Source organism: Protopterus annectens, chromosome 2.part2, assembly GCF_019279795.1.
Source record: "Protopterus annectens isolate FY-2018-M chromosome 2.part2, PAN1.0, whole genome shotgun sequence".
Lineage (NCBI taxonomy): Eukaryota > Metazoa > Chordata > Ceratodontiformes > Protopteridae > Protopterus > Protopterus annectens.
This window is the reverse complement of record NC_056730.1, coordinates 455,231,552-455,258,723: the sequence shown is the minus strand read 5'-3', so window position 1 is coordinate 455,258,723 and position 27,172 is coordinate 455,231,552. Positions and strand designations below refer to the sequence as shown.

General features: G+C 38.9%; 1 protein-coding gene across 1 annotated transcript in view; it reads left to right on the top strand.

The window, feature by feature from the left end:
• The window catches only part of GFM2 (GTP dependent ribosome recycling factor mitochondrial 2), a 1,110,238-nt gene that overhangs the window by 250,551 nt on the left and 832,515 nt on the right, over positions 1-27,172 (top strand). The gene's annotated exons all lie outside the window — the stretch shown is intronic.

The following is a 27,172-nucleotide window of genomic DNA, read 5'->3' as shown; positions in this document are numbered from 1 at the left end:
TGGATTTATATCAATAAAATTACTTTTTATTGACTTAATACGGACTGGATTTGGAGCTTATTGTAAAGTCCTAGCTCGAGCACTGTTTATTTTAAATATTTATATTTAAAAGTTTTTATATTTTTTATGTCTAAATATTTTGTATACATTTATATATTTTTTGTATTTATTTAGCATTATTAAGGGTTTTCATATATATATATATATATATATATATATATATATATATATATATTTTTTTAAGTAAATATATTTGTTATGAAGTATCAAGTATGTTTTTTAAGTATTGTGATGAATATTTATATATATTTTACTTCATTACATTTTACTACATTTTTTGAATGTTTAGTATTTATGGGATTTATATTTGATTTATAAAGCAATGCTGCCATCCAGTGGATTTTAAGAAACATTACATGTGCTATACCCTTTAGGTATAATGTACTTGCTACTTCGAACAGTATTGTTTATTTATATGAATTTTTAATAAACCCATCAACTGAGTCTATTTGATTACTGAAAGATAAGATGGATGGGTATTTAATTTACAAATGTATGCTTTTTAATAGATTTTTAAATGGAAAGTTTTATTGTATTTAAATCTAAAAATGGTATATATTCAATGAAGTTTTGACCAATAGGATGGAAGTTCGTTTGATGGGTTCGTATATTTAAGTTGTCACCACAGCTATACCATAATATCTGATGAAGCGTTCATGGTGAAACGCGAAAGTGCTTACTTATATTTTTATGGGGATTTATTTGGTGTTCATTAAAGGTTTTTCTTCAGCGTTTGGTGCTGCCTCAAGAATGCCTTATTTGGATTTCTACTTGTTTTGTTGGGGCACTTTATCCCCTTACAGTTCTGTTTTGTGAATTTGAAGTCTATATGTGTTTAAAATTTGGTAAGATATGAAAGTGATTTCTGTGATTAAACAGCAGTTAACGAAATATTGGTTTTGGATATCTTGTGGCAGATTTTTAGTTACCGAAACGGGGCAAGTTGTGCCCATGAATGTCTGTTTCACTAGGGAGTGTGTGTGATTTGTGTGTTAATGAGTCATTAAATGGGACTGCTGAAGATGTATGAGAGAATGCTGTGTTTATTCTTCCCACTCAGCCAGTTCTTGCTGCACCCTTATTGACAGACGGTAAATACAGGTGACCGATGGGCTACATTTCATCTAGAAGAATATATGACTGATATATTACAAAATCCTGACACTGCCTTTAGTTGTGAATACATTTTGGATGCTGTTGTACACAAATCTGTTTTAAGAATTTTACTGGATACAGCAAAAATATTTTTAAAAAGTTGGAAGTGGTTTTAGTTAAAATTAAAAGACTAAAATTGAATACATTATTTTTCAAGGAAAGTTGCAAAATAAAGAAAGTGCCAAGGAGCCTCTGCTTTACAGAAGTACACAAAAGTAATTAACATTCATTGGATTTTATAGCTACATGGAGCAAAATTAGTGAACAAGCAGGCAGGATGTATGTAAAGTTATTAGCAGGCACCAATGAAAAACAAAAACAGGTGACACTGTCATGGATAAATTGATGTTAGCATGTAGTAAAAGTGAAACTTCATCAACATTTACTGTTAAGACAGTTTTCTTCAGACAGAAAACAAAGAATTTTTAGAGGTGGTGGTGCTGTGGTAGCGTTGTCGCCTCACAGTAAGACGCTGTCCGGGTCGATTCTCAGCTAGAGCGTCTTCTACTTGGAGACATGCGTGAATGGGCGTACTTTCGTTGAAGGTTGTGCGTCAGGGCTGGTAATTCGGCACGTAAAAATCAACTACCAATCATTAGCGGACTGGAGTTCCGCTGTGGCGATCCCTAACAGGGAAAAAGCCGAAAGACACAAACAAACAAATAGAGATGTAAAAAAAAAGATAATCAATAGCAAATCCAGGGGGATCTAATGCAAGGTAAATTAAAAATGAAAAGGTTATTAAAGTTGAGGGGTATTCTTTTACCAAGGCAAATAATAATTTATTTTATTTGATATGGACATTTATAGTCAATCCAGAAAATTTGTCAAAATTTTTTTTAGGAATGTTATCTCCAGACACGGAGTTGATTAAGAGATTTCCAAGACTGGCACAATTATAAGTTACTTACTGATTTCAGCATGGTCCAGTACAAATAAGAAGGAAGGCCAGCCAGTTGAAAAATGATTAAAAGTTTTGACAGTCAGGCTGGTTCTATCAGAGGAGAGCAACATCAGACATGGGCAGAAGTTGGAAAGTCACAGTTGTGACAACAAAGACGGCAACAACGTCCCTTCTGTGTATGCTGAGTTCAGAATCAAATGAGAGACTAACAATGCCACATGAATTGCAAATATACAATTTTCATTTGATATTTTAAGTGAAACGGGGCTCATTTTACTTTCAAAAGATGTTTTGTTCTTTCCTTCTAGAAGGATCTCTTTAATGGATACCTGTTACATATGTAAAGGATTGGACATGCAGGTTGAAAATTTTTTATCGTTGTTAAGAACAGTTTTGAACTAAACATATTAGACTTAACAGCCTTAATATAATCAAGTAGTTTTAATCCCCAATGTGTCCTGTTGTAAATTACTTTGAAAAAATTGTGCAACAGTGGTATATATTTCCTTTTAAAATTCAAACTTAAAAAGGCATTTTTAACTTAAAGCAGAAAAGGGTATTTTTATATTTGATAGCTAATGTCTTTTAGCTTGATGAAAGTGGATAAGGCAGGGGGCCATGGTATTAATAGTCACAGAGCTTTATAAAAACAAGCTGATTTAACTGTTGGCTGACAGTTTTATAAAAAGGCATTTGAGACTGATTAGTGACAAGGTCAGGACAAATACATTTAGGAAGAATGATGAGCTGTATACTAAGTATCAAAGCTTTATAGGATTCATGTCTGGAATTTCCAAAATACGTAAGAACAAGGTGTAACCACCATTAAGTCAAATTATATCATCTGGTGGCAGTAAAATTGAGTGTGTTTTCATTGATATGATTTTGAAGAAGATAGTTATGAGTTGTTGTTGTTGACAACAAGTTATGAGTTACATATCTGTTGCTCAGGATTATTTTCATTTTTAAAAAAAAAAATGAAATCTGTCCATGTTGATGATTCTAATATACTTGTCACCATTTATGTCAAATCATTGTATATAATAAGGCTGCATGACAGTGGAAAGGAATTGATTGTTTTTATGCTCATGCCTGGTGGTCAGTGTATAATTTCAGAAATCAGACTAATAACTGAATGCATCGGTCAAGTGCTTACTAATATTTTTCATGTTCAAAAATTATGTTTAATAACAAAACTGAGGTGTGACAATGAGTGTTAAGGTACTTACAGCTATTTAGTTAATAAATTATGTTTATAAGCAGGAAAGGGCTATGGAAACCAGTGCTACCATGGTTCCTACTTGTGCCCATTGTGGCTTAGTGGAACAAAATATTGTACATGCACACAATTAATTGTCAAGTGTGTTTCATTTTTTGTCAAAATACTGTTGACATTTTTTATTATGGACAGGAAGAGATGAGCACCTGTGAGTGAATTTTTAAATTTTGTGAATAGTAGATTATTTTAGAATTTACTAGATAATTAAGAAACCACAATATCAGTATTTAATGTGATTGTTTGTTTATAAGGAAGAATGAGAACATAGCCTCCATACTTGTATTAGTTTTGAAACTTTCAGTAGGAATTCTTATTTACATTGTGATAGTATGTATTCTGCTTTTTTAAAGAAAGAAAATACAGCAAAAAGTTATTGCGTTAGATTAGTCACTTTGACTGCTAATGCAAACAGGATGAATGACCTTTTGGAGGATTTAGGGGAAGTATTTAATTTAAAGGGTTATGAAGGTTGTGCGACAGGGCTGGTAACTCGGCACGTAAAAATCAACTACCAATCATTAGCGGCTAACTGGGAAAAGCCGAAAGACGCAACATTTACTTTAAAGGGTTACCCTAGCAAATTGGCTGAGAATACTATGGAACATTTTGTAAGTAAGGTTTCTGGAACTGTTCTTAATGGAAATAGTGCAGCAGAATAACAGGACAAAGTTAACTGTAAAACGTCTGTGTGCTTAACCTAAACTTTGGATAGAATGCCTGTAAAAGTCAGTTTAGTTTAGGAGTTTAGTGAACAAAAAAAAAAAATTTGTATATACATTAAAGCAAATAGATGGGTCCATATTAGGAAATAGAAAAACCCTTTAACCGAATACCTAAACATCGACACCTATAATGCGAACCGCAAAAATCCCGAACACACTAAACAGCAGAAAAATAAAATAACGAACTGTCATAGTCGGCCAACCCTACCGCCCGCTACATACTACCTACCCAAACAAAATAAATAAACCGCATACATACACTAACCAAACTCTACTTCTAACCTAAAGTAAAGCACCAAAACCCTACTTCTAACCCTATACTAAACTCCACAAACAAAACTAACTGTGCACTATCCTTAACCCCTCCCTAACCTTAAGGTCCGTAACTACCACACAAGTCCCTTACAGACATACACCCAAAAAAATAAATACACATACATATAACAAAACCCTACTTCCAACATTACACTAAACCCCACATACAAAGCTGTCTGTGTACCATCCTTAACCCCTTCCTAACCCTAACATCCGTAACTACCGCACACTTTCCCTACAGACATACACCCAAAACAAATAAATAGTACACATACATACAGCTAAATAAAACCATACTTCTAACACTACACTAAATCTTACATATATTACCTGTCTATTAACTTACCTTAACCCACATCCTAACCCTAAAGTGACCAACCGTTGCACTTTGACATTTCCATTTTCGCTGTTTCGACGTTTGGTATTTCCGTATTTCGTGCAATATGTGTCGCTCTTTCCGTATTCGCGATTACGGTCTTTCGCTCTGCTAATAGGGACCCCAAATAGATGGAACACTTACACACATTGTTCATCCTTCTATGTGGCACACCTCATCACTAAGGGCTTTTCATCCAGAAAAAAGGAGGTCATTGTCCCACTGTACTCATCTCTCATTAGACCCATTATAGAATACAATGCCCCATTTGGTATGTACCTCTCAAGACATCTGCAACAACTGGAAAGGCCGCAGAAATGCCTCACTAAAAGAATCACAGGCCTAAAGCAGATGCCCTACGCTGACCGTCTTAAAAAACTCCAGCTATATTCTGTTGCATATCGTCTACTCAGAGGTGATCTCTGCTTAACATACAAGGCCATGCCAAACCCAGAGCTGTTGGACATGCTACACTTAAAGAAATCCCAATCCCTCAGAGCCACATGCTCCAGGGATCTAAACCTTGTCATCACAATAAACAAAACATGCTGGAGGGATAGGTTTCTGACCCAGAGACTCCCCAGACTCTGGAATAGATTGCCCATACATGTCAGGCAGAGTGCCTCTTTGGCCCTCTTCAAAAGGAACCTTGACGATTGGATGGGAGAAAGGAAATTCACTCCAGGGATCACGTCAGTCGCCCTGCTAGACAGGGGTCCAGGGAAGTAAATAGTGTGGGAAGAAATAGCCAGGGAATTGTTATGGCTAGGCTTGTATAAGCTCTAGGGCTGATAGCCTAGTACCAACCTATGAACCTGTGAACTATATAACGCATAGACATATAGCTGAAGCACTTAGATTTATTATGCTAACACTCAAAGCAGTAATTCAGACAATGTTATATATGCTGCATGATGTACAGGAATTGTATAGGGAAAACAATAAGTACGTTGAGAAATGTTACTTATAAACCTTTCAATATATTAGCAATAGAAGTACAGTTAACCACTGCCATGTCATAGAGGGAAAAAGCCCTTACTATGGCCCAGGACATCCAGATTTGATTAGTGGCTGGAGCAAGAGCAGTGGGAGGTTCTATCCTGGAAAGAGGTGAGTGATGTATGCATGGGCATACAAAGCATTAGGAGCTACTTGGCAGAGGCTAGGAAGCCAGTTTCAATGTACTTCAGCCAAGGGGCGAGGCAGCTTCCAACCAGAGTTTATTGTGGAAGTGTGGTGTGGTACTTCACTGTCTGCCTGTTGCATGAACCTGTAGAAGTTGTCAGAGCACACATTGGGAAGGAGCTGGGAGAAACAGGTAGGTCATAAAGTAAGCCCCCACACACACACACACACACAATAGATGGATCTGAAGTAGGATATTCATTTGTCTGCAACCTGTGGGTTATGGATCGAACCGCATGGTTTTCCAGCTATGGATCCAAGCTCTCAGCTCCTCCCCTCACCCATAATGCCCTGCTCTACCCTCATGACCTCAGATCTCGTTTGCCGCGCTGGTGACTGCATTTGGGTTCTTTGCTCTCAGCTAAGTGGTATTTTATTACCTGTTAAAACAGAAAGTTTTAAGTTTTTTGTGTAATTCTGTGTGAAAGTTTAGGTTTCATAGTTTTATTTTGAGTTAAATTAAGTAATTTTTACCCTCCTCGCTGTTTCGTAGAGTGTGTGTGTGGGCCTGTGTGTCTTTTTCTTTTAAGTTACTTTTAGTAGCTTTTAGATTATGGCTGATCAGCCTAAATCTATCTTTCAATGCTCCAGTGTGGCCATAAGCTCTCACAGGCTGATGGCCACACTGATAATTATGTCTCGGGTTGAACACCTCACATCTGGCTGTTCCATATGTGCAGGGTTCAACCCAGGCACTGAGAGGAGCGGAGGTCCAAGACTACTGTGGCTACAGTTGTTCCCCTGTGGCACCCCTCCTGCTCCTGGGACTCAACCTCCCGCTTCTGGAGAGGAGAGGGATGCTGCTAAGACCCGGAGGAGAAGCACCCTGGCGGCGGGCGAGACCTCTGTTTCGCCCCGCCAGCAAGCTTCTCCCCGGCTCCGTTTGTCGGTCGGTCTCCTCCTTCGGCTCCGGTCCCCTGTGTGCTTTTCACGGGTCCTGAGGAGGAGGAGACCCGATCGTCGAGGCTATCGAGGAGGCACTCCAGGCCTACCTCGGTAGCCTCAGATCTACACATAGCCTTTCTGATGCTGATCTGGACGGATGATGAGAAGGTTCATCCAGGCCCAGATGCAGATGGAGTGCTGCCTCCCTCCCCCCTCGGGAGAGCAACAACCCTTTTTAAGCTATTGCTCCTTCTCCCTCGGAGCCTGGATCCGAGCCGGATCCGGGGATCAGTGCTCGCGCGTCCTGTGGGCGGCGTACTCGCCGGATCCAGTGCTTGGCGCGGCTCCCGGTCCTCCTCCGGATCGAGGGCACTTGTTCCGCGTCCCCGCGCTCCCTCTGCACTGGGCCAGGCTTCCACCATCCGGCCCCTGGGACAGCCCGTTGTGCTCCCAAGTTGCCGAGGACTCCTCTGACAGCCCCCAGAGGAGGTCCTCCGCAAGCATAATGCAAAAGGAGGCAACAGAAGACACGGACTTGGAGGAAGGCCACCTCCCGGTCTCGAGGATGTCTCCTTTGGAGACATCATGGAAATGTGAGCAAGGGGGTGGTCTGCAGTCCGTGTTCTTGGAGGCATTGAAGCGGGCCCGTCTACCTGGTGGACCTAACTGGCTCAGGAGAGTCCTCAGTCCACCCACATGATGGACCGCTGGGGAAGCGGATGTTCAGTTCGCGACCTTCTCTGTGATCTTAAGGAGGACGCGCTGCATCCCCTGAGTCCATTTCGGAGGAGGACAGAGTTCTGCACTCCACCTACTCTCCCATGCAACGGAGGGGCTAGAGCCTCTTGGGGACAGGACTGGTCACTAGATGTCAGGCCTGGCTCTGTCATTCAAAGCCATTTAACGCCCTTTGATGGTTCTGCTCTGTTTGGCAAGACCTCACAGACGTTGACCCAGCGAAAGGACGGGAAGACGCTGTCTACCCCAGAGGCCCTATTCTAGGAACCAAAAGGGTCAGAAGAAGATGTGGTTCAGCTCCAGCAGTCCCAGCCTGCTCGGACAACCAGTCCTTCCGTGGCAGAGGAGGACAGGAACCTTTCTCGGGCGGGCCCGCAGCAACCCTGAGGGTTGCCCGACTGCTCTACTCTGGAGGCAGTCGGGGCAGGGCACCTAGCGGCATGGGAGTCCATAACATCGGACCGCTGGGTTCTCCAAATCATATCCAGGGATATCGCATTCCTTTCCTTCACCTTCCAAAGTTGAAGTCCCTCCCAAGGCCTTTGGCAGAAATTGGCCATCTGCTAAAGAAAAGAGCCATCCAGCCAGACCAGATCGGATCAGGGTTCTACTCCAGATTCTTTTAGTGCCAAAAAGACGGGGAACTAAGACCAATCCTAGACCTCTCTCTCTTGAATCTGGCAGTCCCCAAAGAAAAAATGGTCACTCTGCAATCTATTCTCCCTTCTGGGAGAAAATCACTGGATGTGCTCGATAGACCTCAGGATAGCAGACTACCACATCCTGATGGACAGGCGCCCAGGAGGTTTCTCCGCTGGGAGCCAGTCACTACCAGTTCGGGTCCTTCCCTTTGGTCTCACCACAGCCCCAGGGTGTTCACCAAAGTATTAGCAGTGGTCCCACCTGAGGCTTCAGGGGTGCAGGTCTTTCCCTCCGCCCCAACAAGGCATCTACTTCTATTGGCGCGAGACTCCTTTCTCCATCTTGCTCCTTTCTGGGCATCACAATAAATACAAAGGACAGAGTTCTAAATCTGCAGCTCCAGGTCCATTCTCCATTCAAGTTCTGTTCCAGCGGAGTTGGTCCTGAGGGCTCTAGGGTCCATGGCAGCACTTCTTCCTCTTGCCAGGCTCAATATCGCATTCTACAGTGGGCTCTTAGTACAGTGGTCATACCTTGCTCTCCCCATGCATCATCCCATAGCGATCAGCAAGGCTTGCAAGCGGTCCCTCTTGTGGTGGCTCCACTCCCGGATCTCCACAAAGGCCGCCTTTTGTGCTTCCCCCTCGCCACGGTGACCACGCACTCGGCCGCCGACCCCAAAAGCACGTGGAGCGATTCAGAAACCTGCATATCAATGTTCTAGAGATGAGAGCAGTGCTCTTAGCGTTGCTAGCACTTCAGGACTTTCTTCCCTTGGGAACAATGATTCAATCGGGCAACATGTCTGTTGTCTGGTACATCAACAAACATCTTTGTCGAGAGGCCATGAGAGTTTGGGAATGGGCAATCCCACCAATCGCTTCTAAATAGCAGCGCATTCCGGGTCGGTCCAACATCCGCGGACAACAGCTCTCGTCGCACATTCTGACCCCTACGCAGTGGTCTCTCAATTGTCAAGTAATGCGCATATATTCGACGGGGTGGGAACCCCTTCATGCGATCTTTTCAAACACCAAGCAGTTTTTTCTAAATCCTCCTCTCCTGGAGGTACCCCAAGAAGACTGGTGCATGCTGCTGCACCCAGGTCTTCTGTATGCCTATCCACCCTTGCCTCTGATGCTCCAAGTTCTTCAGAAGCCTCTCGGGTGGGTTGCAGTGAATCCTCCTTGGATTCTAGATCCCATCGGATCTAATATCCCATCCATCCTGCATTCCTCCTCGCGACCGCTTGGCTGCTCCAGTTCCACTCTTGATAAGGACTCGGTATTTCTTCACCTGTAAAGGCAATTTTGGTGGCTCATAAACCATCCACTAGAAAGGTTTACCAATGAAAGCGTTCTCTTTTGTTGTGGGGAGGGCAAGGCCTGAGTGCTTGACTTTCTAACCACTCTCTTTAACGATGGTGCCAGCAGTTCCACAGTCAAAGTTCAACTGGACTATCACATTGGCCATGACTCTAAAAAATATTTCTTAAAGGTACTTTTCTTCTCAGGCCCCTATAAAACAAGCAGTTCCTCCTTGGGACCTTTCTCTGGTCCTACAGGCCTTGACCGCCTCCTCCTCGGAGCCCAGCGGCTACGGTGGATCTCAAATTCTTGTCCTACAAGACAGCCTTTTGGTAGCCATTACATCAGCCAAGAGAGTTTCTGAACTTCAAGCATTATCAGCTAAACCTCCTTACTTGGTATTTCATCCGGACCGTGTCTCCCTCAGACAAACCCGTCCTTTCTTCCTAAAATCTTCTGAAGCAAACATCAATCAATCCATTAACCTCCTTCTCAGGAAGCAGGGAGGGAGGGGTTCATGCGCATTCAACCCGGTCAGTATCTACCCTCGCTGCCTTCAAGGCTAGGGATTCATCCTTTGCTCTCTTGGTGCTCGGAATATCCTTCCATGATGGCGCCCAAGATTCAGTCCCCTGTCACCATCCCGCCCTCCTATCCCCTGGCCTATCAGTTTCCCTGCATTTCTTTGTTTACCTTTTAGGGTATTGTTGCTTTTGCAAACTCGATCTGATTAATGGCAGGACCTCAGGATGTTATTAGGATCCACATCTGCTCCAGGCAGTAAAACACTGGTAGTCCATGGGTGAATGAAGTGGCTGGGGACTGGGGTAGAGGCCATATGGATGAAGTAGAGGAGCAAAAAACTGCTCCCCCAAAAAAAAAAAATATATATATATAGATAGACGTGCAGTAATTGCTTTGTATAAACATACTATTCAGTGTACAGATTTTAGAAGATTTTTGTTTTATATTTTTAGATCACGTGTTGCAAGAAGATTGGAGAGATGACATAGCATTATTGTTAGAATAAAGGGAATATCATCAAAATTAACTTATTCCTGTACTCCCTCTGGTTTAAATTTTGGTGTCGATTTTAAAGTTACCTTAAGGGGAGTCAGTGTTGTCACTTTTTTAGTTTTGAAGTAGTCAGAGCACTGGTAGATTCACATCAACATGTGAGTTTGGATTTGTTATATAAGCCAATCTGTTTCATTATGTAGCTTGTCTGATGAAGTCTCAGTGTGTTTTAAATTTTGTAATAGCTGAAGAAGCTAGTATGATTAAACTGTAATTAAAGAAATGGTGATTCAAGTCTTCTTTATTTCTTTTCTACTTTTTACAGACATATTTTTTTATTTTCTAATGGTTGAAATAAGGGAAGTTTGTATAATCCTGTTTGGATTTTTTTTCAGAAATAGATTACACAATATCTGCATATGCTGATGACCTCTAAGCATATTTTTCTAATCCTAGAAATGACTTACCTAAATTTTTTGATGAACTCTCTAGATTTAACCACATTTCTGGCTACAAATTTAATAAGGGAAAGACTAAAGCTATCTTTTTGAATATTGACTTGGAATTAATAGACCAAAGCAGTTCCTTATTTAATAGAATCTTGGGTTAAATTGATAATCTTGAGACATTTTGGGGAATGAGTGTTCCAGGCTGTGAGTTATATACCATAGCAGTAGATTTGAGATATTGTAACAATATTTAAACAAATATTACATTTGCATGTAGAAGTCTTTATTACTACAGGAGACAGGGGGTTCTATTTTTTTTTTTTATAATTTTACTCACATCTGTTATGGAGAGGGGACTTCCAAGATGGCTGCACATTGAGTCACAGCTTAATTCTAGCTCTCCCATTGTGAAGACAGAAACTCAGCAGAGAACGCCAGTGGACTTGTATTTCAGGGCAAATTTCAGTAACTGGCTAGAAAGTGCAGTGCTTGGATACCAGAAAAAAGAAATACAAAGGACCTGAAAGAAAATCAGCTACAAAAGGTGTGGAAAACCACTGACTGGGAAAAATACTGCAGCTGTTCGTCAAAAAGCAGTGCAAGTTCCAGACCAGACATGACTTCCAGTAACCTAGAGGAAAGTAGAAGACAATTACACACAGACCTGATTCAAATAAATGAAATACTGATGGAGTATGTCAACTCAAATGACAAAAATCTGGAAAAAAATGGAAGAAGCTTTAAATAGATATTCACATGAGGTGAACTGCAAAAATCAGAGTCCAAAGTGAAGAAAAGGCTGGCTGAATATGAAACTGCTCAAGAAGAGATGTTTCAAAAAATATTAGAATTAGATGGCAGAGCACATAGGGAAAACCTGAAATTTTCTGCTGTAGCAGAGAAACTGGAAGGAACAGACTGTATTAATTTTATGAAAACACAAATAAGCAGCTGGACTGGTATTCCATGGCAGGAGTTGTTAATTAAAAGGTCACATCATGTGTATGCTCCAAACTTGGCTATGAGAAAGCAACCTAGACCTTTAATGGTAAAGATGTAATCCTGCCAGGAGAAGGAATTGATTCTAAAAAACTGTGGCAGAAAGACAAAGTACTAAATGTGAGAGAGAGCAGCGTGTTTATGGAGAATGATTACTCGCTGCACACCAGGCAGGAGAGGACTACATTTGTTTCACTATTCAGGGAATGTCAAGAAGCAGGCATGAGATTCAAACTGCTGTACCAAGCTGTCTTCAAAATATTCTTTCTTGCAGGGACAGAATCATTTTTGACACAGTACATGTTAAGGAGGAAATACAAAAGTTTGTCTAACAAAAAGTGAATTGTAAAACAGAAGTTGTAATAAAGATCACATAGAGACTATGACAGTGAAACCTTTTCCAATATCTCACTACAAAAATGCTTGAGAGAAGGAAAAAAGCACAAGAGCTGACTAGACGAATCAAGACTATCTTGGAAATGAAACAGAGATGGGATTTAGGAGATGGAGATAAACATAAAACCTGTAATTTGAAAATTGACAAATATGGGATTATATAGCAATGATTATATTTATGAAACATGACAGAACAAGAAAATCTGGAAATATTGTACTTTTTTGATTTTCTTAAACTTGTAGGGGACTCTAAAGCATATGTGCTACTTCATGTTATTAATGCTTGGAGAAATACTTAGGAGAAGGGAAGAGTTGGGAGAAAGTGAACTCTAAGTAAAACAATTATTTTTCTTAATAATAATAGTAATATTTTTATAGTGCATGATTTTCTTTGTGTGGTATAAAGTAAAGTTTTCTTAGCTATTTTTAAGTGTCATGGGGATACTAATGTAAACGGGTGCTCCTATTTTTTTCTCCCCTCTCGCCTCCTTGTTCAGTTTTAAGAAATGTAGGCCTGCAATGTAAAAAAAAAAGAAGAAGAAGAAAAGTCTGGTCAAAAGAGCATGACAAAGAAAAATGTATGTACTTTTTCTCATTCTTGCAAAGGGGAATGACTGGATTAAGGGCCTTAGCTCATAATAGGTTTTAAGAGAAATAAAGTAAATGAAAAAGAACATTGAGTATTATAAAGCAGTTTTCTAGCAAATAAATGTATGCGTTGTAACATTTCTGTGTGTGGTCCTCATATCTCCATGGAGACAATCTGATGAAGAGAAATAGCTAGGAGATAATGTCTTCTGAAAACACTCAACTGTTTGTCACTTGGGAAAGCTATAAAGATAAGACAAAATCAGACAGCACTTAGTAGAAGCACAGGCCGTGCCATGCTTCTTACTATGGATAACCTTTCTTTTAGATTAACCCAAGTCTATGAGTGTGGCTGTCAGTTTGGGACACTTTTTCCTACTAGGATGATAAAACTTCAACATTTGAAGATGTACATAGTTTTGTGTATTAGCATTAAGTTAATAGGTTTTAATGGGTATTGGAGGTGTGGTTTTTTTTTGAGGGCTTTCAATAAAGCAAAAAGTTGTAAGATGTGACATAGACTCAAATGGGTATTACAAAAATCAGCTGTGTAAAAGATCAACCTGCCAAACAGTATATGCATGTAACACAAAAGTTGGAACTGGACACTTAGCAAAAATCTGCTACACATAAAAGGTGGGAATAAACTTTTTAACATAATGATGCTTTCTGTAATGTCTTTAAATGTCAATGGTCTCACAGATAAATACAAAAAAGAAAGAGCAGTGAACTATATTAAAAATGTAGAGTCCAAATAACTATGCTACAGGGGGTACATTTGGAAAGAACTGAACTTGTGAATTTGATAAAGAAAGGTTTTCAGGATGGTTGCTCAGATGAGTACCTGGGATGAAGAAAAAGTGGAGTATGTGTATTAATTGCAAGAGGAGCTCCAATAGTGATAGAAGATGATAAAAAAGTAATAATGGCAGATTTGTATTACTAAGGAGCTACTGTCAAGGGAGGAGGATTACACTGGCATGTATTTATATTCCACTTAAAACTGCTATAATGGACCTTTAGAAAATTCTAAGAGAAATAATCAGCTTTCTGCAAGGAATATTACTTATAGTTAGGGAGTGGAATTTGATTTGCAGCAGTGAAGATGTGTCTGATGGCCCAGAAAGGACAGTATAACAAAGGAGGGTAGATTTTTGAAGAAATTTATGAAAATATTTGACAGGAAAGATATGAATTCAGTAATAGGAGATCGGCGTGAATTTATATATTATTTCCCAATATACAAAACCTTGGCTAGGCTAGAGAGAATTTACATTTCACAGGGACATGTGCATTTTATTGAAAGTTTTGATACACACCCAGTAACTGTTTCAGATCATGCATCAATAATAACTAAAATAAAAACACAGGTTAATGAAATAAAAATGTGACACTGGCGCTTTACCTGTTGAAATGAAAGGGATTTAATAGATTTAGTAGTGGGTAGTGGAAATTATTCAGGAGCTATTAGAGAAGATTGAAATTTCTTCTGAAAATATAGCTATGGAGTTGGATTAAGCTAAAGTGGATTTTAAAAATAGGGTAGAAATAAAAGAAAGGGAGATATGGTTAAGAAGTAACAAGAATTATTTAGAGGGACTGACAAAGTATTGCAGAACAGGGAGAATCTCACTTAACAAGAAAAGGAGCAACTGCAGAATGTTAAACAGAAAATAGGGGATTACCTTGATAATATGCATGAGTTTAGAAAGATTGCTATTAAGCAACTGTTTTTTGATAATAACTCTAGAGCACAAAAACTTTTAGCACAACAATTCAGGCAACAGAAAGTAGAAAGGGCTGTTGCCAAGCTTAGGGAGCCTGTAACAGGGAAGATAACAAGAGATCAGTCAGTATAAAGTAGAGAAATATGGAAATCAAGAAATGGTTAATCAATATGGAAATATGGAAATCAATAAACTGGGAGCCATTATTGAATCTCCAAATGATGTGGATACTCTACAAAAGGGCTTTACAGAAACCGATGGTTGGTGCCAGAGCCATTGGCTCTAGCTCAATGCCAAGAAAAGTATAGTTATCCCCTTTGGGAAAAAAACATGTACCCGTGAATTACCACATAGGTGGCAGTACACTAAACACCAAAAGTGTGATAAGAGACGGAGGGGCACAGGTGGACAGTGGTCTCACCTTCGATAACCACATCGCCACAACAGTCAGGAAATCTTTCTATGTGGCACACCTCATCACTAAGAGCTTTTCATCCAGAGAAAAGGAGGTCATTGTCCCACTGTACTCATCCCTCATTAGACACATTATAGAATACAACAGCCCATTTGGTATGTACCTCTCAAGACACCTGCAACAACTGGAAAGACTGCAGAAATACCTCACTAAAAGAATCACAGGCCTAAAGCAGATGCCCTATGCTAACCACCTTAAAAAACTCCAGCTATACTCTGTCGCATATCGTCTACTCAGAAGCGATCTCTGTTTAACATACAAGGCCATGTCAAACCCAGAGCTGTTGGACATGCTATACTTAAAGAAATCCCAATCCCTCAGAGCCACACGCTCCAGGGATCTAAACCTTGTCATCACAATAAATAAAACATGCTGGAGGGATAGGTTTCTGACCCAGAGACTCTCCAGACTCTGGAATAGACTGCCCATACATGTCAAGCAGAGCGCCTCTTTGGCCCTCTTCAAAAGGAGCCTTAACGATTGGATGGGAGAAAGGAAATTCACCCCGGGGATCACGTCCGCCACCCTGTTAGACAGGGTTCCAGGGAAGTAAATAGTGTGGGAAGAAATAGCCAGGGAATTGTTATGGCTAGGCTTGTGTAGGCCCTAGGGCCGATAGCCTAGTACCAACCTATGAACCTATAAGGTACAAATGGAAATGTTTATGGAAGAGTTGTATATGGCAAGGTTAAAGGTAGATGAGGCTCAATTACTAACAGGATAGGAGGAGATGAGAAAAAATGGTGATGTATTGCCAATCCACAGGAAAGTCCTCAGAAATAGATGGTATTCCTGTGGAAGTTTGAAAGCTAGGAGGTAAACAAAAAACTGATAAATTCTGGAAGGTTTTGTTTAACACTATTTTAAGAGGAGGAGAAGTGCCAACATCTTGGAAGAAAGTAGTGGTAGCTGTAATACCTAAAGAGTGTAAAGACTTATCATATCCAGCTTCATACAGGCCCATTTCAACATTAAACCATGATTATAAAATGTTTGTCTACAATGGCTAACAGAATAGCAAAAGTGGTTTCAAAATTGATAGATTTGGCTCAATGTGGTTTTGTGGAGGGGAGGCAAATGTTTGACAACATTAACAGAACATTGATGATCCAGAGTTGTTGGTGGGTCTTGATACAGAGAAAGCATTTACATTCCCTGATACTTTCAGATCTTTTCAGGATACAAAATTAATGAAACTAAAACAAAGGCAATAGCTGTAAATTATGGGGATATGATAAAATGAAGTACTTAGGAGTATGGATTAAAAATTATTCCAGTGTGGCAGATAAGAATATGGGAGAAGAGAATAAACAAAATATAATACAAAAATTGAGAATTTGGAAGCTCTGTTATATGGATATGGATAGTAATATAATAGCAGTTACATGTTTTTAGTCCCTTTAGTCTTATACACCAGTCAGGCATATTTTTATCAGCCAGAGGAGAAGTTGTGGATAGCAATTAATAAAGAGCTGAAGGATCTTATCTGGGAGGGGATGATGGCAAGTGTCAAGTGGGATTAGCTAATTCTTCCAATAGAACAGGGTGGATTGGTATTACCTAATTTGAAGGGATATTTTAGAGCTACACAGTTAAGGCTGCTATACATAGCATAAGCAGAAACCTTTAATTCATACTGAAAAAAGATGATGATGAAATGGGGTGGGCTCAAGAATCAAGGAGAGACTGATATTTTGGATGCAGATTTTTAAGGAGAATAACAATAATCATAAAGAATATTTTATTCATAAAGTAGCAGAAAGTATTCTGAGAACTATGCCAACAGGGGAATGGAGAAAGGAGATTCTGCCGATAGGGATGACTGCAATTAAGGATACAGACAATAGGCAAGTGGGGGCTGGAATTTATTGGAGAAAACTGGAAAAGGAACCAATGTATTGGGAGCAAATAACTAGAGATGGATAGGTAATAGAACAGGAAGACGCTAAGAATTTATTTGGATTGCAGGTTAGAGATTGCCTTCCTTATCCAGGATTGATATCAGAGTATAGGCAAAGAGAAAGAAATAGGTCTTAAATGAAAGACCCACACTGGTAGAGTGTTTAGTAGAATCTAGAACAGAAGCTGTTAAAAAAGGAATAATTAGTAGAGCATATCAAATATTGCATGAGAACTCTAAGAATCAATCAGAGGAGGTTAGAAAGGATTGGGAAGAGAGATTGGATAAGCAATTTGACAAAGAAACAATGGGGAGGATATATGTATGTCTCCCAAATACGCAACAAAATCTAGAAGATTTAGGATTTTTGCTTAGAAATGTTTACATAGGTATTTTGTACCCCAAGTAGATTCCAGAGGATTTTTCTCAGGTTGACAGCAAATGTTGGAGGTGTTATGGGAAAGAAAGAGGCAACTGGGAACATATTTTCTATGAGTGTAATGAGTTGGCAGACTTTAAAGATTCCCTGCAGACTTCTCTATTGAAGTTACTGGGTGAAAAAATTGGTGTATCTAAGGAAATTATTTTTCTGATCTATGATACAGAATCGGAATTGCCTAGACATAGTAAGGACTTGCTGAGTCTAATTATGGTAGCTGCCAAAAAAGCAGTTACTAGAAAATGGAAATCAAAGTCTAAACCAACTGTACTATAAATAGTGAATATGGTAACAGGGATGAAACAACTGGAAATGGGATCTTTAGAAAAGGGTAGAAGCAAATTACATAGAGAAAAATGGGAATTCTGGGAACAATACATACAGGGGAGGAATGAGGTTTAAAAGAAGGCAGGATTTGAATGAGCTATGTAATGTTTAACTGATAATGATTGGGTAGATTATAAATGATGTATAATGTTTTCAACAAAAATTATGTCAATATGATTTGTGATGTATAATGCTTGCAACTAAGATTGTCAATATTGTTTGTTTTCATTTATATAAATGTATGATTACCGATGTTATAAGTGATAATTTAATAAAGATGTTTCTTTAAAAAATTTTGTTATGAGGAGTAACCTGAAATAACTCAATATTAGTTAGTGAACTAACTAGTAGGATAGGTAAGGTGGTTGATATATATAAAATACTAGTCTGGTAATGATATAAATAAAATAAATGAATGAATGGATGGATATACTTTTTCTCACTCAGTTCGCAAAATCCTTGAGTAAAGGAGAACAGAATATACACAGTTATCTGAAGGATTTGCCTGCATTAAAACACTGAGAACAATGTTAACACTATAGAGTCAATAAGAATAACAACATTTGCTATAATAGACTGATTTTCATTGATAAGGCCAAACAGTTTTCAGAGGTCAAAGAGAAAGATGCATTTCTATTAATACAATGGCTAACACAAGCCAGAAAGTCTTCAACTGACCTGAAATTAATTAGCACTGCTTACAAGCTCTTGGTAGGTCAAGATTAATTAAATTACAGAGTTTAAAGGATGACTAGAAAAGAATACTTAAAGTTACAATTTCAAATCAAATTTGGGTTAGATTAATAATTTTCAGTATGCAGCTAGATACTTTTCAAGTGCTTTTGTTGGCAATGTTTGTGTAAATATTTTTACACCATAGCGTTTCTTTAATGATTATTCCCAAGCAACTCTGCACTATGTTGGAAGTGTAAGAATACGCTGTTGGGGGAATTGGACCCGTATATTTTATAACTATAAGGGACTTTACACTTTTAAGCAAAACCTGCAAGAATTCTGCAGCAAGATTTGGCCTGCCTGAGTTTAGTTATATTCACCCATACTTGTTGTCTGGCTATTAGTGCTGAAAGGAGAAGATGTGATAAACTTAAAGGGCCACTACATGCAAAACATGAAACAACATATATTTTTTTATCTTTCCTTGAATTACTATACTTCCTTAAGGTGCCCACAGCACAATAAGCACTCATTCCCATTGTTTTTTTTAATCCCTGAATGGCTTCATGGTGGCAGACAGCCTGGTGAGAGGTTTTACCTTTAGAAAGCTAAATTTGTCCCATAATGTACTATGAGAGCATAATTTGTGAGATTCAGTCGCCCTACCATATGCTAGCAAACTACATTGCAATTCATTTAGAATGGAAGACTTTAAAAAAACCTGCCATATTGGAGAAGTGCAGATCAGGTATCATTGAATGTTCTGCACTGAGTCTTTCAAATGTTTTTCTTACTGATTTATTACACATTCTCTGAAAGAAGCTTACAACAGTGTCAACCAATTACTGAGATTAAAAAAAAAAAAAATTACCAAGAGCAGTTTTATAAGTTTCAGTTCCTGTTCAAGTTATTCCTCCCATCCCCCATACTTAAATGAGCCAGTCTCACATTTCAAACTTGACTATGTTCAGCTAGTCAGTTATGCATGAAAATAGACAAACAACTCATTTAGTCTGGTGTGTCACTAAAAGTAGTCCCACTTATCGCTGTCTTTAATCCTGGCTTTTGAGTAGCACTTTCATATGTATTAATTGTAAAATAAAATGCCTGCATCAATCTTAAGTTTAGGCCCCACTAACAATTTCTTAAAACATGCACAGTAAACTATACAATGCATTCTGGCTGCTCACATGGTTATCTTTGCATAGTAATTGTATTCTAGCATGACCTAAACTATGTTATTTTATACAGAGTTTTACATAAGAATGAAAAATGTTCAGCTTCCATTTGTTTCTTCTTAATAATAACCTCTCAAGTCTGTGATATGACCCACTACTTTTTGTTGTTATTGCTTTATTTTGCTCATCTTAGGTGTATACTTGTAAGCATGTCTCTTATCCTGTCATCATCAGAGTTATGGAGAAATGTTCCGAGTCAGGTACTTTTCATATTGCAGTGCTAATGACTTAGTAAGCTTACAAGATAAGAATTCAAGAATTAGCACATTTTTAAAAAAAAAAAAATAAGACGTCTTTAACAGTAATAAATGTTGTTTGCTGATCATCTAAAACTTAAAAAAAAATGAAAAAAAAAAAAAAACAAGTAAGGATTGTAGGATGTCAGTATGACCCAAAATTAGGGACACTTGAGGAGTATGTTGATGTTACCCAATACTTCTACTCTTCTGTTCTCCATTACAGGTGCCGCAAATCAGACAGACACACTTAATGACATATATATATCGAAACAGTACAATCAGCTGTAGGAGCAAATACAGCAGTGACACCATACATGAAGCAAGGCATTCACTGATAATGTACTGGAAAAAAGGGCAATGTATGTGTATTGACCAAGCAATGATAAAATCACTAAGGGACCACACAGAGGACAATTTTACTCTTAATCTGTCCATTTCACAATACATAACATTCACACACCACACTTACAAAGGTACATCTCCAGACCCACAGACACACAGCCACCCACCAGTACACACCCGCACAACATACAAGTGAACTGTAAAGCTTTTCCCACCTCTCTGCAAAGTACTAATGTAATGTCTTTGTCTGAATAAAGCGATTGATGGATATCTTAGGACATCCACCGTGGCTATTTCCGCCAGACCACTGCACTTACACAAATGTCCTCCTTGGCAGGGCATCACGGAGGTGTCAGTACAGTTCTGTGTTACACCACACACACACACACACACACACACACACACACTGCACTAGATAACCATGATGCAGTGGGAAATTCTTCAGAAAATGATGGGTGGTTAATATAGGCAAATTTGTTTGGTCAGTGTCACTACATGTCTACAAACTCAGGCCTATGACACCTGATGCCCATTGCCTTCTCAGCAGTTTGATGTCAGTTCACCTCTGCAAAATTTATTTGTTGCATTTTGACTGGCAGAAACTCCAATGTATGACACACAAATGACTGAATAAAGAGAAGATTATGGTCAGTTGCTTTCTTGGAGCCAGGATCTGCCAAGTTGCCTACACATTAAAGTTATTGTGCCACAGGTACTAGTATGATTCTGTCATAGTCCATTTGAGTGTAAATAACATGAGACATACCTCTCTGGATTATATGAATTAAAACATTATGGACCTCTCTGAATGTGTGTGTCAGATTACTATATGTCTTGCACTGATCAGCTTTTTATTTTCACCAAGAATAATGCCACAATATGAACAAAAAATGATTGACTTTAACAACTGGATTTCTTTCTGGTGTCAAGCCATGGGGATGCAGTATTTGTCAGCCAAGGAAGCTGTGGTCAACAGATCATGGTGCTTTGCCAAAGATGACCTATATCTGTCCCCCTGGGCCTCTAGATTTTAGCTAAAATTTTTATCCACCCCCTTAGAGCCTTTTTTAGGCAATGCCAAAGTAATAAACCTATCAACATAGCAAATAAAACCCAAAGGAACCTAAAGTGTTACTGCTTAATGCTAGGAGCCTATACAAGAAACTCCACACCCTACAAGCTGCTGTTGTAGGAAAATATAGACATCTGTGCCATTACCAACACATGGTTAAAAATCACAGAAGTTACTCTGGCAGTTCAAGGCTACAGTGCCTCCCACACATTTAGAACATCAGCCTCACAAACAGGGACTAAAGGTGGAGGTGTCTGCAGTATATTAGCTACAAGTATACCTCAAGGTTGGTTAAACAAGATCATACCCTGGAGTTCATCCACGTGCAGATCACCTTAGACTCCCTTACTATATCTAAGCAAGCTATATATTACCATCTGTGTGTCAAGAATCTCACAACTCTTGTCACTGGAGGCACTCTTCATCCAACTAAACATTCTATTCATGGAAGACTTTAACTACCCCACTGTAGGCTGGGAAACATACTTGCAGACACAACATTTCCTGGACTTTATTAACACAAATACCCTTTGTCAGTTAGTGCACAATTCAACCAGATGTTCAAACATACTGGACCTTTTTCTCACCAGTATCATCACTTTTGAGGTCAGAATACAAAGCTCTTCTCATTAGAAATAAAAATCAACTTCGAAAAACCCAGAATTATAAACTAAAGCAAACTGTATCCTAGTCAAGTTCAATGCCCCAGCCAACCCAGAGTTCACAACAGCCTATGCTGAATTATTCACAGAAACATTGTACAAACATGTAAGTCACTGCATAGAGGCTGCTGTATCTACCAGAAGTAAACCAAAAACAAGCCACAAAAGCAAACCACTTTGGAGGAATCCTAATCTTAACAGTGTAAATAACAAATGGAAAAAAGTCATGGTTAAAGTCAGAAAGAGCAACCCTCATAATGACAAGAGCACACTAAAAACTAAACTGGAAACTTAGAGGAATAATTAAATCCAACAAGGCCAGTTATGAGGTCCAGGATAGCTTCTCAAGCTAAAGACAACCACAAAGCCTTCTGCAGCTTTGTCTGAAACCTCAAAGGTAACATGCATCAGTGTGCAGCACTGGTAGTAAATAGTAATACCTTCACTGAGGAGAGTGACATAGTGAATCTGCTGACCAGCAAATTCAGCTTAGTCTTTACCCCCACTCCCCCACCTGCCACCCTTGTGAAATCCCTACCAGCATACCTCCCCAGCTGTCAGCAGGGAAGAGGTCATAGCAGCACTCAGTAAGGATAAAATACAGCTTCAATGAGACCCGACAGTATTCCAGGTTGGCTCCTAAATAGCCTAAAACATGACCTATTAGGACCACTTGAGTCATTTTTCAATCACAACCTCAAAACAGGCTACGTACCAAGCCAGCAAAGGATGGCAACAGTTACCAACTATCAGCCATCCCTGGAAACTACAGGCCCATTAGTCTAACTAGTCTAATATGCAAAGCCATGGAATGAATTGTCACGGAAGAGATCAGCAAGAGCATTGGCAACCTGTCCTATACAGATCACCTTAGAGCCCTGTCACTATACTTTGTCTCCTACAGGTTGTTGAGAGACATTCTGTGTCTGGCACGTAAACATCCATGCCCTAATGAAGCTTTTGCACATCTGCAAAACAAGCAGCACCAGAAATATTAGATCCAGGGATTTGAGCTTTGCTTGTGACATAAATAAAACTTGCTGCCAAGGCAGATATGTCACTCAAAGGATCCCCATGCTCTGGAATATCCCATCCATGTGAAGCAGAGTCCACCCTAACCCTATTCAAATGTAACCTTCTAACTAACATACCTTTCTTAACAAACATATCCCCCCAATTAGATGTACATGTTACCAGGGATATAACTGGTTTTGGTTTCATGGCTAGGCTTATAAAGGCCCTGATGGTTGTCAGCCTAGTATATACCTACGAACCTATATAAATATGTTAAGCAATATGCATAAACATGCATGCATGTACACACAGGTGTATAAAAAAATTGTATGGCTATAGAGCTTACATAAATTGTATATAAAGCAATTTACAAATATGGGCACATATCAAGAGAGTGTACTATGTCATTTCCATTGGGTCTGCAATGTCAAATGTGTTGAAACTGTTTACTTGGTCATGTGTCTGTACTGTGTTATCTCACCTTGTATCCTTCATCCTTCCTGCATCATCTTCCTTTCCTTGTCCCCTACTTCACACATGTATTGTTAATTGCTTATACATTTTGTAAATATGGAAATGGCAATTTATCTTCTTATTGCATTCATTGTGTATGCCTTAGTAGTACTATCTTTTTCATCTGAGATGTTCTACAGTCAGTATTCAGATAACTTGAAAATGGATACAATGATTATAGGGCATGTCTGCAAAAGAGTATGACTAAATTGACCGTGTGGGTACAGGAGAATATCATGCTGATAAATATATCAAAAACTAAGCATATGAGATTTAGGAGACATGGTTTGAAATGTGAATATTTAATACAGCACACCGTGATTGAAACTCTTGATTTACTTAAGGACTTGGGTATATAGGTAGATCCAGCTCTGAGTTTTTCTAATATCTGTCAATTGGTGAATGATAGTTTAGAAGTATAGGATATATACAAAGATTTATAAAGTCTACAAAGTCAGTAATGGTGAAATCAGTGTTTTTACTTACACTACACCCAAACAAGAGTATGGAATTGCATTATGAAAACCTTATAAGAAAACAAGCATCAGTAAATTGGAAAGAGTACAGTGAAAGTATACCAAGGGCATCTACGTATGTGAACATTTAAAGTGATTGTGAAAATCTAAAATACCTGAACGTGTACAGTATCTCATGTAGATATTTAAGTTGAGACCTTATTCAGGTATATAGGGCATTTAGAGATAACTACCTCTGGGAATGTTTGGGGTTATCAAAAAATAGCAGAGAGTCATTATGCAAGCTAAGCAGAAGACTGTATAGTAATGAGAGGTATGCTAATTGGCTCTCTGAGAGAATAGCTGATGCATGGGATAGACTACCAAATTATATAAAGCAAGCAGTAAGAAAAACCTGGACACTTATTATGGGAATAACTGTGTTGGTATATTGGCAGGCTAGAATGGCATTATTGCCCTTGTCTGACATATTTGTATATCTGTATGTATGTATGTAACACACAAGGAATCTCCCTATTCCCTTTTGGAAAAAAAAAATTATCTATATTTTTCGCTTTTACTGTATCTGGTGTATTCTGTCTGTTGTGTCCACCTGGGTAAACTTGAAAATTGACAATGTGGCTCAGTCTTCTACCAGGATTAACAGAGTGATTGAGTGAGTGAGTAAGTAAATAAATAAATAAATAAGTAAAACTTATAAGTTGTGTGGACACATGACACATGATTACATACTGTATACCTACCATGATTCATTCATTAAAAATGCACATGTATAGGTAAATAGTCACATGAGTAAGATACTGTGAAGTAAGCATGTGCTTATCAAAAGACAATGTTCAAGTACAGAGGGGAAGCAGCACCTTTTATTTACTTTACATTTGTTGACTGGGATAGTCCGACTGGGTAGAAGCCCATTTTCAGCAGAGGCCCGGGGATAAAAGCTCCAAAAAAGTTAGTGTATATTTTACAAAGGATTTACAGAAGTATATAAAACAGATAAAAGAACTGTACATCAGAATATACAATAAGCACTTAACATAGGTAAAATATTTATTTTTACATAAAATTATATGAGGTTTTTTTTTTATTGGGAGCTGTCAGAAATAAAAGAAAACAGATTGCTCCTGGGATTCAAATTGAAATGAAAAACTGCGTTAGAGTAAAGTGAAGCAACATCAGACTGAAGAGCAGACATATTGTCTGCAAAGGTGCTTCATGCCAATCTGAGAACACTGCAGCACTTACTTTGAAGTGCAGGATTAACACCTCATGAATTTAGAGGGAAACACAATGCATATCTGTAAATGACTATAGAAACCTTAATGTGTGGGAGCTGTTGAATAACAATGAACCCAAGTGCTTCCAATAGGAAGGGTATGGCATTGAAGGAAATATCAGTCATCCTGTCTGAAAGTAGACTAAAGATATTAGGATTAAAGAGTAAATGAGTGTGTTTGGATTTTGAACCAAAGACAGTCTAAGTTATGACAAAAAGTAATGGGATGGCAGTTGTGCCTCCGGTAGACATGACCCTCCTCAGGTGTCCTAAGTGTGCTGTCTGATGACTTGTCATGCGTCTTACTTCAATGGAATGAAGGATCATTACCATAGTGGGTCATGGAGAAGAAAAGAAATGTTAGCGTTTTCCTTAGCTACTGATTTAAAAAAAATCTTCCCACCAGAGAAATGAGTAGAAACGTGTCTAGACTATCATTCGGCATGTCATCATATAATATATGTTGACCACTTTTTCTTTAAAATGTTCATACACACATAAAGTTCAGTAGTTACAGATGTACTGAAACACAGTTTCTGCTATCTGATGGCTTGTTATACATCTTACTAGGTAAATCTAATCAGCTAACTGATGAAATTTAAGTGATACAAAATATTCTTTAAGTATTTATGGAAAATTGCTACCTATGATAAGGACAATCGACAACAACAAAGCCTTCTTCAGCTGTGTCAGAAACCTTTGAGGTAATGCCCAGCAATGTCCAAAGCTAATATACACAACAATCACTTGGGCAGTGCCCAAGTGGTCTTGTGATCAGTGTACTTCTCCTGTAAGCAAAGTAAATAAACAACACTTTCTTGTCCCCTGAAGACCTACAGTAGAGTTGAATTTGTCCACAAATATGTTGGCTAACATTACTCCCTTATCTCCTAGCACACCCACAACCTCTCTGATCACCTCTCAGCAAGTCCTGAATGCTCTCTCCAGTGCCAAGCACATTATCTCCATGGGACCTGATAATGCCAGACTAACTTTTTTTTAGCGCAAGACATTGGTCTGATAGACTCAGTAGTAGACCTATTCATCCTAATCCTTTCCACTGGACTAACGCTACAGTAATGGAAAACTAATGTAGTCATCATGCTGTACAAGACTGGATCCACTGCTGACCCTTGCGACTATAGACACATAAGCCTCAACAGCCTTATTTATTTATTTACCTTAGTTTACCAGGGTAGTACATTGATCACAGTAGACCATATGCAGGCACAGCTTCATCTGCAAAGGAATGGGATGCACCAGTATGGCATTACCAAAGGAATAAGTAGTGTGCAAGCCTTGGACCATAGCCAGTTTCTGTGTGTTAAAGGTAAATCTTGCCTCCAGAACTTGATGGGCTTCCTTGAACATGTCAGTGATGCATTAGTCTTTGACCAGTAGGTTCACACTGCCTACCTGAACTTGGCCAAGGCCTTTGATATCCTGCCACAGTCTGGCATTATCACTTGAACTAAATGCAAACCCTTATGCTGTCTAATGGTTAGCAAACTGGCTAACTGACAAGAAACCAGTCTATTAGTATTGGAGATATGCTGTCTTCAGCTTGTTTCAGTTGTATCACCACAGGATCTGCCCCAGAAACAAATAGGAAGCAGATCACTTGGTCATGGATAGGGCTCAGTCCCACTTTGCTAGTAGAGATGGTGTTTTTGTGTGTTTTGAAAATGTTGTAGGATGCATACCCCAGGACTCAGGACTGTCTTCTACAGGTGGTTTATCAAATAAGATATATTTCCCCTTAATACATTCTAGAGCCATC